Raw genomic sequence first — 9,561 nt, 5'->3', positions numbered from 1 at the left:
AAACATGTATTTCCTTTAGCACAGAGTTCTGTGGGTCAAGAATTTGGGAGTGGCTTGGCCAGGATGTTCTGGTTGGTGTCTCTCATGAGGTTGCAGTCAAGGTGTCAGCTAAGGCTATAGTACTAAAGGCTTGACTGGAGGATCCACTTCCAAGGTGGCCACTCCTATGACTGGCAAGTTAATGTCAGCTGTTGGCAGGAGGTGTCAGTTCCTCACTGCATGGGCCTCCACAGGGCTGCTTGAGTGTCTTCATGACATGGCAGCTGGCTTTCCCCAGAGAGAGAAATCCAGATTGATTATGGGACATATGAAATATGTTTCAAATTTGAGTAATGATCCTTGTCTTAGTGTTTGTCCATGTTGCAGGCAAAATACGTATGATTGCCAGAGTATTAGGTTCTGCTACACAGGACCTACCTCGTCAAATGATTCAAAAAATATTCAGCTCCCAAAAAACGTCAAAAAAATTCCCAGGAAACTGTGATATCTGATCACTAGTTGCCAAACCACAGTGCAAATTTGTTGGACCTAAGCCCATCTCCTGCCCTCTGAATCTCTTAGATGTTCCACAGAATTGCCATCACACAGACCTCAGACAGGAGGAAGAGTTGTATAAAAAGATTGATTATACTTGGCAGAACTTCGAGAAGGAGTGCAAATATGATCAAATTACCAAAAAGTCCTGGGAGATTGTATCCATAAGACAAACAAAATAAACCCAATGCTGAAGGGCTCAACAAAAGACTTGGAGCTCACATTGGTAGAGAGACTCGGTTTGTCAGGACAGGCAGAATGGCTTTTAGAGGGTGGAGAATTAGGGCTCCCAGGTATGGCTATCTGTAAGAGTCCAGCTCTACAGCAGCAAGAGTCTCTGACAAACCTTGATGGGACCTTGATTTGTTAAAATATCATCCAGAGACCACTGGCACACACCTGTAGCAAAAGAAAAAAAAAAGGTTGATTTAGCCTGAAGCAAAAGACAATGCAAAGCAGAAGAGTGAGTCAAATACAGTACAAACCAGGGAGTGAGTCCAAAGTGGGGGAGCTTAGGGTAAGGTTTTTATAGGACCTGGGGGCCGGAATTAGTCACAAGATGGTCTTGGCATGGATTATTCAGAATCTGTAAACCAGGCAAGTTGCTGGAACAGTCAGTTGTCTCAGTTTTAGAACATATGACCTTTTCGGAGTTATTGTTACATCATTCTATGGTTCTATCTTGGAACATATGCATTTAAACAAAGAGATATACAGTTTTGAACTTAAGTCATTTACCTGTTTTACTAGTCATAGTGCAGACCATTTTGTAAGCTATGGTTTCTGTTTCAACTCTCATCCTCAATCTATATAAGGGAATCTGAACTAGCCCCTTCCCACGCCTTCATGTTCCATGAGGAAGCCTCTAGCCAAGGTGTATTTGATGAAAAAAATCCCTTTCCTCTACTGGTGCTGTTTCTTTTTCCCAGCAAGACTCACCCCCAAGCTTGAGGGGAAAGGAAGAGCTCAAAACTGGATCATTTCTATCATTGCCTTTGCACACAGTGTTTTCTCTAATTATAATTCCACTGCAAAATTCTACTCTTTAATACCCAGCTCAAAATTGCACCCTTTAAAAAGTATTTTCCAGTGTCTCTTCCTTCTCTCCTCCCCATCTTCAGCTCCCACCCCTGACTTGGAGGATAAAATTATGCTCCCTATGTGTTCCTGGTGCTTAGTAGTCCGCTTGGTACACAGTAGATGCTTAGTATATATTTTTGAACTGTGTTGGTAATATCTAATTAATTTGGCAGTAGATATTATTAAAATACTTTGATATTACTGTTACTTCAGCTCTTTCTAAGTTCTCTCCTCTCTGATTTCCTATTGCACAGTTTGGCATTGCTGTTCTCTGACAGTTTCAAACATATTAGTTTTGTTTGTCTTTTATTCCAGTTATTAATAAATTGTGAGCTCTTAGGGATAGGGACAATTTCTTTTACTGGGTCGGCACCCTCCACCCCACTCCCATGCCCCTTCAGACTTAAGACGATTCTCATACTTCCTAAATATTTGTTGGTTTTGAGCCTATTTTGAGATATTAGCTTATATTTTCTCCTATATTTTCCCTACCCTTCACTTTATCCCATTCAAGAAGGCAGTTGGCCCAAACTTCATGGCCTCAGGGAAGAGTTGAGGCCAGGTGTGAAGCAGGAGTCTCTACATCAGCCACTGTGCGTTTTTCCCCCAAAGGCCTAAACACTAAGTTGAATGGAGAAAGTTTGGAGAGGGAAATAAAGAATGGGATTCCCAGGTACAGACAGAGCAAGTGGAGAAAGCAGGCAATTGTCAGGTCCCCCTTCCACTGCCTCCAGCTTCAAAAACAAATAATAATAATGACGTGATGGAGAATGTGGAGAGGAGAGAGAGACAGTTCTGGGGGTCCAGGAAAGGGGTGGACTCAGGTCCTGCCTGCAAGGCACAATTCCAAAGTAGTGGCAAACCTTCAAAGAGGAATGGATAGAGAGCGATGGCGGGTGTGACTGTGAGAGACCCTGCGGTGGATCGTCCTCTCCATTCGGTGTTTGTGGAGAACATTCCATATGAGGCTACTGAAGAGCAATTAAAGGACATCTTTTCTGAGGTTGGGCCTATTGTTAGTTTCAGGTTGGTATATGATAGGGAGACAGGAAAGCCAAAAGGTTGTGGCTGCTGTGAATACCAAGACCAGGAGACAGCACTTAGGGCCATGCAAAACCTAAATGGGTGTGCATTCAGTGGGAGAGCACTTCGAGTGGACAATGCTGCCAGCAAAAAGAACAAAGAAGAGCTGAAGAGCCTTGGCACTGGTGCCCCTGTCATTGAGTCACCTTATGGAGAGACCATCAGTCCTGAGGATGCCCCTGAGTCCATTAGCAAAGCAGTTGCCAGTCTTCCACCAGAGCAGATGTTTGAGCTGATGAAACAAATGAAGCTCTGTGTCCAGAATAGTCCTCGGGAAGCATGGAACATGTTGCTTCAGAACCCTCAACTGGCTTATGCTTTGCTACAAGCCCAGGTAGTGATGAGAAGTGTGGATCCAGAAATTGCCTTGAAAATTCTGCATCGCCAGACACATATCCCAACACTGATTGCAGGCAACCCTCAGACAGTCCACAGCGCTGGACCTGGCTCAGGATCCAGTGTGTCAATAAACCAACAGAATCCTCAGGCCCCTCAGGCCCAGTCTTTGAGTGGAATGCATGTCAATGGCGCACCTCCTCTGATGCAAGCTTCTCTGCAGGCTGGAGTTGCCGCACCAGGGCAGATACCAGCGACCGTAACAGGACCTGGCCCTGGTTCCTTAGCGCCTGGAGGAGGAATGCAGGCCCAGGTTGGAATGCCAGGCAGTGGACCAGTGTCCATGGAGTGGGGACAAGTGCCGATGCAAGACCCCAGAGCAGCTATGCAGCGTGGGCCCTTGCCTGCCACCTGCCAACATCCCAACTCCTCGAGGTCTGTTGGGAAACGCTCCAAATGACCCACGCAGAGGCACTTAGCTTTCTGTAACTGGAGAGGTAGAGCCTAGAGGTTACCTGGGACCACCTTATCAGGGTCTGCCCATGCACCATGTCCCTGGCCCTGACAGCTGTGGCCCACCCCCACATGAGATGAGGGGAGGGCCATTAGCTGAGCCCAGACCTCTAATGACAGAGTCAAGAAGACCCATGCTAGATCAGAGGGGTCCACCATTGGATGGCAGAGGTGGAAGAGATCCCCGAGGCATAGATGCACGAGGGATGGAGGCACGAGCCATGGAGGCAAGAGGATTAGATGTTAGAGGATTGGAAGCCCATGCGATGGAGGCCCGTGCAATGGAGGCCCGTGCAGTGGAAGTCAGAGGGATTGAGGCCAGAAGCATGGATACAAGGGGGCCAGTCCCAGGCCCTAGAGGCCCTATACCTAGTGGAATCCAGGTCCCAGTCCAATTAATATGGGGGCAGTTGGCCCCCAGGGATCCAGACATGTCCCAGTCATGCAAGAAGTGAGCATTCAGGGTGGAGGCCAGCCTGGTGGCTTTAGTCCTGGCCAGAACCAAGTCACAACACAAGCTTCCTCCTGAGCAGAGGCAGAGTATCCTGATCTTAAAGGAACAAATACAGATGTCTACTGGAGTGCCTTAAAATGTTTTCAAAACTACCTGGTGACAAATCTGGAAATTAATTCCGTAACTGGGTTGAAATGTTGCAAAAAGATGATTTCTACATCCTACCCTTTGAATGACTCGAATTGGTGCCACGTGGGGGACTCCCATCACCTTCTCTCAGAACAAAATCAGTTCATTCTGTTGTCTTAGTTTATATGTTTTCTGTGACTTGAAATAAACTTTGAACACAATTTTAGTATATTGTAGATTGATATACGTGACCTTTTTGCTTTTAGAAGGCTGAACACCAAGGGTGAAACCTTACATGTGTTCTACCCTTACTGCAGTATTGTACTTTTTTTTAAAACATCTTTATTGGAGTATAATTGCTTTACAATGGTGTGTTACTTTCTGCTTTATAACAAAGTGAATCTGTTATACATATATCCCCATATCTCTTCCCTCTTGCATCTCCCTCCCTACCACCCTCCCTATCCCACCCCTCTAGGTGGTCACAAAGCACTGAGCTGATCTCTCTGTGCTATGCAGCTGCTTCCCACTAGTTATCTATTTTATATTTGATAGAGTATATATGTCCATGCCACTCTCTCACTTTCTGCCAGATTACCCTTCCCCCTCCCCATATCCTCAAGTCCATTCTCTAGTAGGTCTGCATCTTTATTCCCATCTTGCTCCTAGGTTCTTCATGAACATTTTTTTTTTTGGATTCCATATCTATGTGTTAGCATACAGTATTTGTTTTTCTCTTTCTGACTTACTTCACTCTGTATGACAGACTCTAGGTCCATCCTCACTACAAATAACTCAATTTTGTTTCTTTTTACAGCCGAGTAATATTCCATTGTATATATGTGCCACATCTTCTTTATCCATTCATCTGTTAATGGACACTTGGGTTGCTTCCGTGTTCTGGCTTTTGTAAATAGAGCTGCAATGAATATTTTGGTACATGACTCTATAGAATTCTGGCTTTCTCAGGGTATATGCCCAGTAGTGGGATTGCTGGGTTGTATGGTAGTTCTATTTTTAGTTTCTTAAGGAACCTCCATACTGTTCTCCATAGTGGCTGTATCAATTTACATTCCCACCAACAGTGCAAGAGGGTTCCCTTTTCTCCACACCCTCTCCAGCATTTATTGTTTCTAGATTTTTTGATGATGGCCATTCTGACCAGTATGAGATGATATCTCATTGTAGTTTTGATTTGCATTTCTCTAATGATTAATGATGTTGAGCACTCTTTCATGCATTTGTTGGTAAGCTGTATAACTTCTTCAGAGAAATGTCTGTTTAGGTCTTCTGCCCATTTTTGTATTGGGTTGTTTTTTTGTTATTGAGCTGCATGAGCTGCTTGTAAATCTTGGAGATTAATCCTTTGTCAGTTGCTTCATTTGCAAATATTTTCTCCCATTCTGAGGGTTGTCTTATGGTCTTGTTTATGGTTTCCTTTGCTGTGCAAAAGCTTTGAAGTTTCATTAGGTCCCATTTGTTTATTTTTGTTTTTATTTCCATTTCTCTAGGAGGTGGGTCAAAAAGGATCTTGCTGTGATTTATGTCATAGAGTGTTCTGCCTATGTTTTCCTCTAAGAGTTTGATAGTGTCTGGCCTTACATTTAGGTCTTTAATCCATTTTGAGTTTATTTTTGTGTATGGTGTTAGGGAGTGTTTGAACTTCATCCTTTTATATGTAGCTGTCCAGTTTTCCCAGGACCACTTATTGAAGAGGCTGTCTTTTCTCCACTGTATATTCTTGCCTCCTTTATCAAAGATAAGGTGACCATATGTGCGTGGGTTTATTTCTGGGCTTTCTATCCTGTTCCATTGATCTATATTTCTGTTTCTGTGCCAGTACCATACTGTCTTGATTACTGTAGCTTTGTAGTATAGTCTGAAGTCAGGGAGCCTGATTCCTCCAGCTCCATTTTTCGTTCTCAAGATTGCTTTGGCTATTCGGGGTCTTTTGTGTTTCCATACAAATTGTGAAAGTTTTTGTTCTAGTTCTGTGAAAAATGCCAGTGGTAGTTTGATAGGGATTGCATTGAATCTGTAGATTGCTTTGGGTAGTAGAGTCATTTTCACAATGTTGATTCTTCTAATTCAAGAACATGGTATATCTCCCCATCTATTTGTATCATCTTTAATCTCTTTCATCAGTGTCTTATAATTTTCTGCATACGGTTCTTTTGTCTCCTTAGGTAGGTTTATTCCTAGATATTTTATTCTTTTTGTTGCAATGGTAAATGGGAGTGTTTTATTAATTTCACTTTCAGATTTTTCATCATTAGTGTATAGGAATGCAAGAGATTTCTGTGCATTAATTCTGTATCCTGCTACTTTACCAAATTCATTGATTAGCTCTAGTAGTTTTCTGGTAGCATCTTTAGGATTCTCTGTGTATAGTTACATGTCATCTGCAAACAGTGACAGCTTTACTTCTTCTTTTCCCATTTGGATTCCTTTTATTTCATTTTCTTCTCTGATTGCTGTGGCTAAAACTTCCAAAACTATGTTGAATAATACTGGTGAGAGTGCACAACCTTGTCCTGTTCCTGATCTTAGAGGAAACGGTTTCAGTTTTTCACCATTGAAAATGAAGTTGGCTATAGGTTTGTCATATATGGCCTTTATTATGTTGAGGAAAGTTCCCTGTATGCCTAGTTTCTGGAGGGTTTTTATCATAAATGGGTGTTGAATTTTGTCGAAAGCTTTCTCTGCATCTATTGAGATGATCATATGGTTTTTCTCCTTCAATTTGTTAATATGGTGTATCACATTGATTGATCTGCGTATATTGAAGAATCCTTGCATTCCTGGATTAAACCCCCCTTGATCATAGTGTACGATCCTTTTAATGTGCTGTTGGATTCTGGTTGCTAGTATTTTGTTGAGGAAGTTTGCATCTATGTTCATCAGTGATATTGGCCTGTAGTTTTCTTTCTTTGTGACATCTTTGCCTGGTTTTGGTATCAGGGTGATGGTGGCCTCGTAGAATGAGTTTGGGTGTGTTCCTGCCTCTGCTACACTTTGGAAGAGTTTGAGAAGGATAGGTGTTAGCTCTTCTCTAAATGTTTGATAGCATTCGCCTCTGAAGCCATCTGGTCCTGGGCTTTTGTTTGTTGGAAGATTTTTAATCACAGTTTCAATTTCAGTGCTTGTGATTGGTCTGTTTATATTTTCTGTTTCTTCTTGGTTCAGTCTCAGAAGGTTGTGCATTCCTAAGAATTTGTCCAATTCTTCCAAGTTGTCCACTTTATTAGCATAGAGTTGCTTGTAGTAATCTCCCATGATCCTTCGTATTTCTGCAGTGTCAGTGTTACTTCTCCTTTTTCATTTCTAATTCTATTGATTTGAGTCTTCTCCCTTTTTTTCTTGATGCGTCTGGCTAATTGTTTATCAATTTTGTTTATCTTCTCAAAGAACCAGCTTTTAGTTTTATTGATCTTTGCTATCGTTTCCTTCCATTTCTTTTTCATTTATTTCTGATCTGATGTTTATGATTTCTTTCCTTCTGTTAACTTTGGGGTTTTTTGGTTCTTCTTTCTCTAATTGATTTAGGTGTAAGGTTAGGTTGTTTATTTGAGATGTTTCTTGTTTCTTAAGGTAAGATTGTATTGCTATAAACTTCCCTCTTAGAACTGCTTTTGCTGCATCCCATAGGCTTTGGGTCGTCATGTTTCCATTGCCATTTGTTTCCAGGTATTTATTGATTTCCTCTTGGATTTCTTCAGTGATCTCTTGCTTATTAAGTTGTGTGTTGTTTAGCCTCCATGTGTTTGTGTTTTTTACAGAGTTTTTCCTGTAATTGATATCTAGTCTCATAGCATTGTGGTCGGAAAACATACTTGATACGATTTCAATATTCTTAAATTTACCAAGGCTTGATTTGTGACCCAAGATATGATCTATCCTGGAGAATGCTCCATGAGGGCTTGAGAAGAAAGTATATTCTGTTGTTTTGGGGTGTACTGCCCTATACATGTCAGTTAAGTCCATCTTGTTTACTGTATCATTTAAAGCTTGTGTTTCCTTATTTATTTTCATTTTGGATCATCTGTCCATTGGTGAAAGTGGGGTTTTAAAGTCCCTTACTATGCTTGTGTTACTGTCGATTTCCACTTTTATGGCTGTTAGCATTTGCCTTATGTGTTGAGGTGCTCCTATATTGGGTGTATAAACATTTCCAATTGTTATATCTTCTTCTTGCATTGATCTCTTGATCATTATGTAGTGTCCTTCTTTGTGTCTTGTAATAGTCTTTATTTTAAATTCTATTTTGTCTGATATGAGAATTGCTACTCCAGCCTTCTTTCGATTTCCATTTGCACGGAATATCTTTTTCCATCCCCTCACTTTCAGTCTGTATGTGTCCCTAGGTCTGAAGTGGGTCTCTTGTAAACAGCATATATATGGGTCTTGTTTTTGTATCCATTCAGCCAGTCTATGTATTTTGGTTGGAGCATTTAATCCATTTACATTTAAGGTAATTATCAACATGTATGTTCCCATTACCATTTTCTTAATTGTTTTGGGTTTGTTATTGTAGGTCTTTTCCTTCTCTTGTGTTTCCTTCCTAGAGAAGTTCCTTTAGTATCTGTTGTAAAGCTGGGTTGGTGGTGCTTCATTCTCTTAGCTTTTGCTTGTCTGTAAAGCTTTTTATTTGTCCATCAAATCTGAATGAGATCCTTGCTGGGTAGACTAATCTTGGTTGTAGGTTTTTCCCCTTCATCACTTTAAATATGTCCTGCCACTCCCTTCTGGCTTGCAGAGTTTCTGCTGAAAGATCAGCTGTTAACCTTATGAGGATCACTTGTGTGTTATTTGTTGTTTTTCCCTTGCTGCTTTTAATATTTTTTCTTTGTAGTTAATTTTTGATAGTTTGATTAATATGTGTCTTGGCATGTTTCTCCTTGGATTTATCCTGTATGGGACTCTCTGTGCTTCCCGGGCTTGATCAACTATTTACTTTTCCATATTAGGGAAATTTTCAACTATAATCTCTTCAAATATTTTCTCAGTCCCTTTCTTTTTCTCTTCTTCTTCTGGGACACCTATAATTCGAATGTTGGTGCGTTTAATGTTGTCCCAGAGGTCTCTAAGACTGTCCTCAGTTCTTTTTTTCTTTGTTCTGCTCTGCAGTAGTTATTTCCACTACTTTATCTTCCAGGTCACTTATTCATTCTTCTGCCTCAGTTATTCTGCTATTGATCCCTTCTGGAGTATTTTTAATTTCATTTATTGTGTTATTCATCACAGTTTGTTTGCTCTTTAGTTCTTCTAGGTCCTTGTTAAATGTTTCTTGTATTTTCTCCATTCTATTTCCAAGATTTTGGATCATCTTTACTATCATTATTCTGAATTCTTTCTCAGGTAGACTGCCTATTTCCTCTTCATTTGTTAGGTCTGGTGGGTTTTTACCTTGCTCCTTCATCTGCTGTTGTTTC

General features: G+C 41.0%; 1 pseudogene across 1 annotated transcript; it reads left to right on the top strand.

Annotated features, from left to right (window-relative positions):
• Positions 1-2,503: 2,503 nt before the first annotated feature.
• LOC307061501 (cleavage stimulation factor subunit 2-like) lies at positions 2,504-4,136 on the top strand (annotated as a pseudogene). Its single transcript has one exon. The product of its transcript is annotated as a cleavage stimulation factor subunit 2-like (transcript).
• Positions 4,137-9,561: the final 5,425 nt, after the last annotated feature.

The sequence above is a fragment of the Hyperoodon ampullatus genome, assembly GCF_949752795.1.
Source record: "Hyperoodon ampullatus genome assembly, chromosome: 12".
NCBI classification, from domain to species: domain Eukaryota; kingdom Metazoa; phylum Chordata; class Mammalia; order Artiodactyla; family Ziphiidae; genus Hyperoodon; species Hyperoodon ampullatus.
Note: the sequence above shows the minus strand (reverse complement) of the source record. Positions and strands in the feature narration are given on the sequence as shown.